This window comes from Tamandua tetradactyla (genome assembly GCF_023851605.1).
Source record: "Tamandua tetradactyla isolate mTamTet1 chromosome 22 unlocalized genomic scaffold, mTamTet1.pri SUPER_22_unloc_3, whole genome shotgun sequence".
Lineage (NCBI taxonomy): Eukaryota > Metazoa > Chordata > Mammalia > Pilosa > Myrmecophagidae > Tamandua > Tamandua tetradactyla.
The window spans coordinates 859890-870109 of record NW_027518253.1 but is presented as its reverse complement, the minus strand read 5'-3'; the positions used below and the strand labels follow the sequence as shown (position 1 = coordinate 870109).

General features: G+C 32.3%; 1 pseudogene; it reads left to right on the top strand.

Moving 5' to 3' along the window:
- The first annotated feature begins 2507 nt into the window (after nt 1–2507).
- LOC143673007 (olfactory receptor 8K1-like) lies at nt 2508–3466 on the top strand (annotated as a pseudogene).
- Nucleotides 3467–10220: the final 6754 nt, after the last annotated feature.

Below are 10220 nucleotides of genomic sequence, written 5' to 3'. Positions count from 1 at the left end.
CCTTCCAGATGAGAGAAGAATCCTGACTGTGTTCACCATGTGCTTTTCCAGATGAGAGGGAAACTGTGACTGTGTTTGCATGTGCCTTCTCACTTGAGAGGGAAACCCTAAGCTTCATTGGCCTTCTTGAAGCCAGGTATCTTTCCCTGGATGCCTTTGATTGGACATTTGTATAGACTTCTTTTAACTGGGACATTTTCTCAGCCTTAGAATTGTAAATGAGCAACTTATTAAATTCCCCTTTTAAAAGCCAAAAAATAAAAATAAAACAAAAAGAATCACCACAGATTTCTTGGCAGAAGCAAAAAAAATAATAAAATATAGTCTTATGTAAACTTATAATTTTATATCCAGACAAAACATCCTTGTTAATGGATATTGAGTCTCAAATAATGCATAATCTCTTCTTGAGAAGTCCTTCTTTCTTTTGCTTATGCATTTTATGTGTGTTTGTGTGTGTAGATTTGTTGTTTTGGCATGTGTTTGTGTTCAATATACCTAATCATGTTGTGTAACTGAGTTGCTAACAAAGGCATATTTCTGATGTTCAGTGTTTGGTGATATTTTATAATTTATAAGTTAGACCCAGGTACAAATACTTTTAACTTTCTCCCAATGCGAGTTTCAGAGAACAATTAACAAACATCCAAGACATGCTCTCTTGAGATATTCCTGCATTATCTGTTTATCCTTGAATCAATGTAAAACTTCAAGAAAATGAGTCTCAGAGGGCTAGAAAAACACTCAAATCTTTACTGCAACAATGAGGATTAAACCTGAAAGAACACAAAGCTGATCCTCCATTAGGGTGAGTTTAAAACTTTGGTCTTTGAACTTTTTTCTCAGGACATACAACCTAAACTGGACCATCCCCACATGCTTTGAAGAACTTATGCAAAATTGCTTTTGCTTTTGCAATATACTTTTCCTTTATTAAGGTAAGTAATGTTCTGGATATTTAGTGCTAGCATTTTAAATATCACCTTAAAACTCTAAGCAAGCTGTGAATTTGAGGTTTAGTCTCACAGAGGAGCAACATGTAAAGTGTGCACCCAGATTTGGAAGCACCACCCCTAGGTATCTTAGAGGATGTAAGTAGTAAAGAAAGTAGTAAATAACTAAAATAAAGAACTAATGATGTTTTCCTGAACCCTGTTATTTTTTACTCAAGATCATCACCTTTTTCATCTCTAAAATATATAGAAGCCAAGCAAAAATATCACTGCAAAGAGACAGATGTGGAAAGCTTCCCCTGAACTCCTGCAAATGTAAAGAAACTTTCCTTACTTCCATAGCCTGATTGGTGTGTCTGTGCATTAAGCTAAGCCAAGCAACAAACCCAGATTTGGTGGGGGGTAGCTTCATCTTCAGATATATTGGATATACAGTTCTATATACTCTGTGCTGTGTATTATCTATAACACCTTCAATTTTCAAGTTAGCTTATGCTTCAGTAATCGATTTCAACTTTGATCTTTGTCCACTCTTGTAGGAAAACCTACAATAATATACTGTCCCTCTCTTTATTTTCTGTCTGCTCAGATACCTTAAAGGAGAGGCAGCATGTTGTGCTTGTTAAAAAAAAACTATTCTTAAGGCAAAATTCTTTTATTTTAGTCCTGACTCCACAATTTACTAGCTGAGTGATTTTGTTAAATTATTTAGCACTCTGTGCTTCAATTTCCTTACTTTCCAATGAGGATCGAAACATTTCCCACTTTTTATTACTGTGTGGATAGATCACACGTCTGACTGCAAAGTGCTTATGAAGTTCTTTGGACATAATAAAATATTCCTTAGCACTTCTCGGCCTCTTTACATAAATGTTCAAGAATAATCAGAATGACTAAGTCTTTTGTATGCAGAAGAGATATGCATGATTGGGGGATCACTCAGAAGAAGTGATTCAATCTGCAGAAACAACAGGTAGATATGACAAATGCTATGACTTTTTTTACAAAATTCTAAAATCAGCCTATTATAGCATTAAATTTTGCATTGAGAAGCATTAAAACCCATATTTAATAGTCAGATGTTTCCTAAACAGCATCTGATTTATCACTCCTGCATTAATTTGGAAACACTCTTCATGCCATGCTACTTTATGTAGATATGGCAATTTTCAAGAAGATGAGGTTTATAGTTTCATGTAGAGCTCTGTGTTACAAATTACTTGAAATTTTAAAAAGCTGAAAATATATATCTATTTTGACATACTGAAAATGAGTTTGGGTCAAATGAACTAAGTCATTGTGGATGCATGAAAAACAACTACATCAAAACATTTTGGATCTGTTAAGGTATATTTGACCAAAATTTCAATGGATTACTTAATCCATTGAAATTGTTGGTGTGTATAATTTTGGCATGATGGATGGAGGAATCTTTATTTAGATTTTGAAATGGAGAATATGCCCCTATAGTTTAGACAATATGGTCTGTGCTTTCTCAGAAATTGCATGCCAATATAATAAATACTGAATTTATGCTTTATACACATTACCAAGATGAACCATATGGAACAACAAAATCATACTGCAGTGACCCACATGACTGAATTTATTCTCATAGGTGTCACAGATAACCCTGGACTGAAGGCACCTCTCTTTGCAACTTTTTTATCATATACTTGGTTATAGTGATAGGCAATTTGGGCATGATTTTGTTGACCCATGTGGATTCCAAGCTACACACACCCATGTAATTTTCCTTAGACATTTGTCCATTACTGATATTGGATATTCCACTGTCACTGGCCCAAAAATGATGGTAAACTTTGTGATGAATGAAAATACAATTTCCTACAATTGGTGTGCTACTCAGCTGGCAACCTTTGAGATTTTTATCATCAGTAAACTATTTATTCTATCAGCAATGGCTTATGATCGCTATGTAGCCATCTGCAAACCTCTTTTATATGTGGTGATCAATGGCAGAGAAAGTGCGTTGGGTGCTGGTTCTTATTCCAAATCTCTACAGCACTTTTGTGTCCCTATTTCTCATGATTAAGTTATTTACATTATCCTTTTGTGGCTCTAACATCATCAGCTATTTTTACTGTGATTGCCTCCCCCTGATATCTGTACTCTGTTCTGACACACATGAATTAGAACTGATGATTTTGATCTTTTCCGGCTGTAATTTGGTCTCATCCTTGTCAATTGTCCTTGTATCCTACATGTTTATTCTTGTGACCATCTTCAGAATGAACTCAGCTGATGGGTGGTACAAAGTCTTCTCTACATGTGGCTCCAATCTGACAGTGGTGCTTGTCTTTTATGGGACATTGTTGTTTATTTACCTGCAACCCAAATCCAGTCATACTTTTGATATTGATAAAATGCCCTCAGTGTTTTACACTCTGGTTATCCTTATGTTGAATCCATTGATCTACAGCTTGAGGAACAAAGAAGTAAAAGGTGCTCTAAACAGAATCTTAACTAATCAAAGCAAAATTCCCACTTAACATCTTAATGTTCAGTAATACAAGATCTAAGAATATTTGCTTAATAGTCTGTCAGAAGGGTAAAATAAATTAGATAAATGGGAATATTAGTGGTCAATGAGAATGAGGGGTCAGGTACATAATATGTAATTTTTTTCCTTTTTATTTTTTTTCTGGAGTGATGTAAAATTTCTAAAAAAATTTTTGTGATGATGAATATACAACTATGTGATGATATTTGAGCCATTGATTGTACACACCATGTGTGGGAGGTATGTGTGTGAAGATTTCCTAATTAAAAAAAATAGTCTGTCAGAATATATATAGAATCAAAAAATAGAAGTATTTGAACAGATTCATTCTTCTATATTTTCCTCTTGTTATGAACAAAACACTTCCTTTTCTATCACTCAGTACTTTTCTTCTTCACTTTGAAAGACATTTTAGCTAGATACTATACACTCCCAAAGTTTTTCAAGATTCCATTGACAACTATATTATTTAGAAATAAGGCATTTCATACCAAATTTGGGGGGTAATGCAAAAAATTCCTCATTGAATTGCCTTGGCATCTTTGTCATAAAATAATTGTCCAAAAATAGATGGTTTTGTTTCTTGACCCTTAGCTAGGTTCCTCTGATCTATATCTGTATTTATGGGAATGATACACCTCTAAATTACTGCAGCTTAATAGCAAATTTTGAAATGAGATTTTCTCCCACTTTTTCCTTCATTTAAAAATCATATGACTACTCTAGTTCCATTGTATTTCCAAAGAATTTTAGAATTAGCATGACAATATCCACAGAAATGCCTGCTAGTATTTTGAAAATGATTGCACTGAATCTATGGATCAGTTTGTGGCAAGTTACCATCTCAAAAATCTTGAGTCTTCTAATCTATGTACATGACATATTCATTTATTTATTTAAAGATTTAATTTCTCTTGGGAAGGTTTAATAGTAATTTGTGTATAAATTTTGCAATTTTTTGTTAAATTTATTTCTGAGTATTTGTTGGATGTCATTGTGAAAGTAACTGCTTTCTTAATTACATTTTCTGACTGTTAGATCTTGATGTAGAGAAATAGATATAGGTTTAATATATTGATTTCCCCTTCAACCTTGTTCAATATATTAGTGCTATATATTTTTATAAGTTCCTTAGAATTAGCTATGTGAAGTATCAAATGATTGTGAACAAAATCAGTTTCTCTCCACCCTTTGTAAACATAATGTTCCATGTGCTTGCTGATTTCTAATTGTTCTGTCAATTAACGAGAGGGGATATTAAAGTCTCCAACAATTAATCCTGAATTCTTCATTTCTATCTTTAATTTCATCCTTTTCTGTTGTATGCATTTTGGGACTCCATTGTTATGCACGTATGTATTTTAAATTAGTAATTGTTATATTATCTTGATGAATTGGATTTTTAATCATGATTAAATATACCACTTTACGTCTAGTATCATTGTCTTAAGTCTATTGTGTTTCCTGTAAGTACAGTTGCTTCTACTTCTACAGTTACTACTTGCATGGTATATAATTTTCCATCATTTGAATTTAAACTTACTCTTTTCTTTTGCATGGGCAGGCACTGGGAATCTAACCTGGTCTCCAGCATGGCAGGCAAGAATTCTGCTACTGAGCCACCATCACACCACCCTAAACTTACTTTTGACTTTGAATCTAAAGTGTGTCTCTCATAGACAGCATGAGGTTGGATCTTTTTGGATATCTAGTTTGTTAATCTCTGCACTTTGATTGAATTTTTAATGCAATTGCATTAAACATAGTTATTAATATAGTTAGATTTACATATTTCATTTTGTTGTTTATTCTCTATATATCTCAGATGTTTTAGTTCTTACATTGCTCTCTTATTCTTTTTTTAATCTAAAATATACCCAACTTAATATACCATTTTAAATCCTTTGTTGGATTTTTTTGTTATAATATTGAGTTATATTCTTGGTTGTGGCTCTGGGTATTATAATATACATCTTAAATTAAAATATTTGCATATTAACTTAATTCCAATAAAATTAGAAACTTCCCTCCAATGTCAATTCATTACCATGTTACTATTGTCATGTACTACATCTTTGTATGTTGTAGTTCAAATACAGTTTTGTAATCACTGTTTGGTTAAGTTTATTTTAAAATGATTAACAGAAGAAAAGAGAAAAATATAAGTATACAGTCTTTTAATTGACCTACATAGCAGCATTTACCCATGTTCTGTATCTCTTCATGTGGATTTCAATTATTGTCTGATGCATTTGCCTTACGACTTGAAAAGTTTTCTTTAATATTTCTTTTGAGGCAGAATTGCTAGCAGCAAATTTTCTTAATCCTTATTTGTCAGTGAATGTCTTTATTTCACTGGAATTTTTGTTTGATATTGTGCATCTTTCAGACATTCAATCTGTCTTCCCACTGTTTTATGGCTTTTATTATATCTAATGTGATACCAACTGCTATGCTCATTGTGGTCCCCTTGTACATGATGAATCTTATTGTCTTGCTATTTTCCAGATTTCCTTTTACTTCTGTTTAATAATAGTTTGCCTACAGGTGTGGATCTCTTTAGGTTAATTATACTTGGATTTTGTTGAAGTACTTAGATGTATATATTAATGATTTTCATCATATTTGAGAAGTTTTCATCTGCCATTCCCTTTCTTCTCATCTTGTGGAATTCCTATAAGGCATACATCAGCATGCTTGGCAATGCAGGTCTCTGAGGTTCTATTCATTTTTCTTCACTTTTCCTTCTATTTTCAGTTTACATGATCTCTATTGATCTGTTTTTAGTCCTGTCAGTTATTTCTTCTGCCATCTTAAATCTGCTGTTGAACACATGTATGTATTTTTTACAATTTTTTCCATTTATTGCAGCTCTGGCATTTCAATTTTTCAACAGTTTTTCTTTATTTTCATTTGATGAATCATTCTAATCATACTTTCCTTTTATTCTTAAAGCTTAATTCCATTTAATATTTTGAGCATTTATCATGACTACCTTGAAGATTTTGTTTGCTAACTCTGATATTGAGGAACTGAAGACACAGTTTATATTACTTCTTAATTTACACTATTTAAGGGTCATGATACATGCCTTCTTTGAATGTCATGTAATTTCTTATACTGGATATTTTATATAAAATAATGTGAATTCTGATTCCCTGATCCTTGGATGTATCAACCAAAATACTGTTCAAATTTTGGCATAGAAAATTTAAGCTTCCTTGCTTTGTCTTTCATCCATGGATCATAACAAGTGAACATATAAAAACAGTTATCATCATATAACTTAATTAATAGGATTTTCATTTTAGCTAATTATATCATGAAATTTTAATATCAATCAATGTATACATGTTATACTCTTTAATGGCCCTATTTTACTTTACTATTAAGGCACATCATTACATTGTTAAACAAATATCACTTAAAATATATTCAAGTAACTGCCACATTGGACAATTTCAAAAATAGTTAAAATGCATTTATTCTCTCAATTTTGTTGTAAGTTCACAGCATTAACATTGTTGTATATAATGAAAGAGTTATTTTACATAAATTTATCATTATATGAGCTTCCTACAGGATGTTGTAAGGAGGATACTTATCATTCCACTAGTAAAATATATTAAAATATTTTATATAATAATGTATAAAAAAGTTAAACAGGGCAGTGTGACAGTGGTTCAGTGGCAGAATTATCGCTTGCCATGCTGGAGACCCAGGTTTGATTCCCAGTGCCTGCCAATGCAAATAAACAAACAAACAAAAATGTTAAACAGGGAAGAGAGTTAGTTGTGTGCTGATAAATGTTTCACAACCAACTCTTTGAAAAATAAGGTGAAAAGCTTTGACCTTTATGCTGACTCTCATGGTGTCAGCATGATGGGAGCAAACAGATTTAAATGGGAGCAAAGCTGATTTAAAACCCACAGTGAAATGTCTTTGAATAAGTAGTTGGGAAAAGATGAGCTATTGAGATCTCAAGATGATGCCAGCTGTCTTCGGTATACCTCTCTGATATTTATATACAAACATTGGATTGGTTTTAATTATAAACAAAATGAAATTGCATAAGATTTAGAAAAATACACCTATTAATATGGTATAATATATGAAAAAAAGTGTCCTTCACCATCCATGATGGGAGTCTCAAATGAGCTCTTAAAGCTTTTCCCACTAACTTTAACATTAACTAATGAAGGTTGTTTGTGACTAATTTTACCATGGAGTTCTATTGGTAATTTCCTATTTCCTTCATTTTCCTTTTATGTTCATTATTTGGAATTCTTTTGTAAGGAAGATTTGTCTCATAAATTGGTATTCAAGTACTGTCTGGAAACTTTGTGACTTAATATATTTTACAATCTCACCCAGTTTAGTAATTCTCTGACAATTCTCAAAAAGGTATCCAGAAATTTTGCTTTGCCTATAAAGTTTTTCTCACCAATATTATCCCTGGCACATGATTGAATCTCTCTCAATCCTTAAAAACCTTCCCTAGTACTTCATAAGGTGTACAATTTTATTGGCTATAGTGTAACTCATGATAAACCAAGTTGAACCAGGAAGGGCTTGCCCTAAACTGTCAATCATAAATCCTTTAGTCTGAATGGAAATTTTATCAGCTGACAGAGTATGAGATATACATAGCCATATTTCTTGGACAAATGATCATTCCTCTTACAATTTTAAAAATATTTTATTTTTAATTATTTCTTTCTAAAAATAGATTGTAACAGTTATTCTGCATGTCTAATTTAGAATACTGTTTCTTAATTTATTGAAATGACATTGGTCTTGCTGAAAGACTTGGAATTCTAAGAATTCCATGTCAACTGTGTTATAATTTTCCCCAAATATGAAGAAGTCTGAAGCAATATAATGTAATTATTTTGTTCAGATAGGCTCAACCCCAAAGTTCTCACATGTAAATCCACTATCAAAACTCAGGAGGGAATGTGAGATTAATATAGTATCCCCATAGGAACTATCCCATAGGAGATATGATTCAAAGCATACCTATTTCACACTCTCCAAGGCTTTCAAATGAGGATTAAAAAGTTCAATAAAACAGGCAAATTCCACCAAGTCAAAGTGACAAAAACAATGTTTAAGAAACACAAATTCTCCCATAAGATTGACAAGAGCCCTGAACTATTTGCAAGCAAACCTCTCCTATGTGGTTTGCAGGATGCTAGTTATTAAATTAGTCCTTCTTTGAATTCTGTTAACCCATGTTCCAAACGTATGAGAAGATGTCTCTGTGACTTATGAATATGGTTGATGCGATATACTTTTTAAATTATTATAGCTACTATCATAAAAATAGTAATGATAATGTGGTCTGGACTCAGCAAAATTCAATAAAACCATTAGGCTTCATCTATGTAGGAATATTCCTGAAATTTTAAGGAAAAATTTCAAATATAAAACTTGGCAATGAACACTGACTATTGATTTGGATTTAATTTTTTTCCTGAATCAGAAAAAGTGACAAAACATTATAGAATATCCTTTTCAACAAAAATGCCCATGGGCTACAGAAAAATTTACATACTACACTATTTAAAAATATGTATTGTGTACTTAATTTTTAAAAGATTTTGTTGTAGGTTACAAGAATATAATGGTGAACAAAGCAGTTTCTTCCCTTGTGGAATTTCTACTTTAGCATAAAGATTGATGAAAAATGGGCAAGTATGTAAAGTGCTATCCAAGGATGAAGAAACCTTATAATTAAAATGGGGCAGAGACAGCTGCTGGTGTACAAACCTTGAGACCTGAACATAATGGACATGTTTTAGAAAGAACCAGAAGGCAAATGCATCTAGAATGTAGTGATCCAGGGCAGAGAATTTTAGGGGATGAGTTGGCAGTGAAAAAAAAACAAGATACTTCAAAATGATGGTGCATAAAACCACATTCTAGGTCTTGAGCTATGCAAAGCTGTTGAGTGAGCCTAGGCAAGCCATTAAATCTTTATTTCACCATGGCCATTGAGTATCATCATTGTGTTGAAACCTTTCTACTGAGACCAACATATTGGTAGTTAATAACATTTTTTTCCACCATGTAGGAGGTGTATAAAAGCAATAAAATTCTTTCTAAACCCTTTCTTTTACTGGACTGTCCTCATCTATTGGCTAGATATCAGTGAGAACAGAAAAAGCTAGTACAAAGAACACAATGAATAAACTGCTCTCTATTAATTAATAAAGCATCCAAAGGATTATCTTCTAAATTCCTCCAACTTACAGAGAAGAAATGTGAGGAATCTCAGAAAAAAGTTTTCTTTGATCGGTTAAATTAACACTGTGACAAAATTTGCATTTGGCATTATCTCATGTTTATTTTAAGACAGCATTATATGGTTGACTCTAGTTGCAGAATGTGCAACTGTAACAGATGTTTCAGTGAGCAAGGAGGCCACATAGAAGTGTGGAATCTCTTATTTTTCTGAAATTTTAAAAATCCTCATTAAGTATGGAACCTCAAAGAACCATTAAAAATAAGAATAATATATTTCAGTATAAATTTGCTCCTTAATCGATCGTTATATTCTTCCAGTCAGATGTCAAAAGGGATATCCTCAATTTACTATATTAAATTTGTTATACTGAGCAGCCAAACTCTATTTGCTGGGCAAGATCTTTATCCTATGTTCATTCATGATATTTTGTTCCACAAATCTTATTTGGGATGATCCATGAAGCTGAAGAAAGTGGTATGGCAAAGTAGCCTAA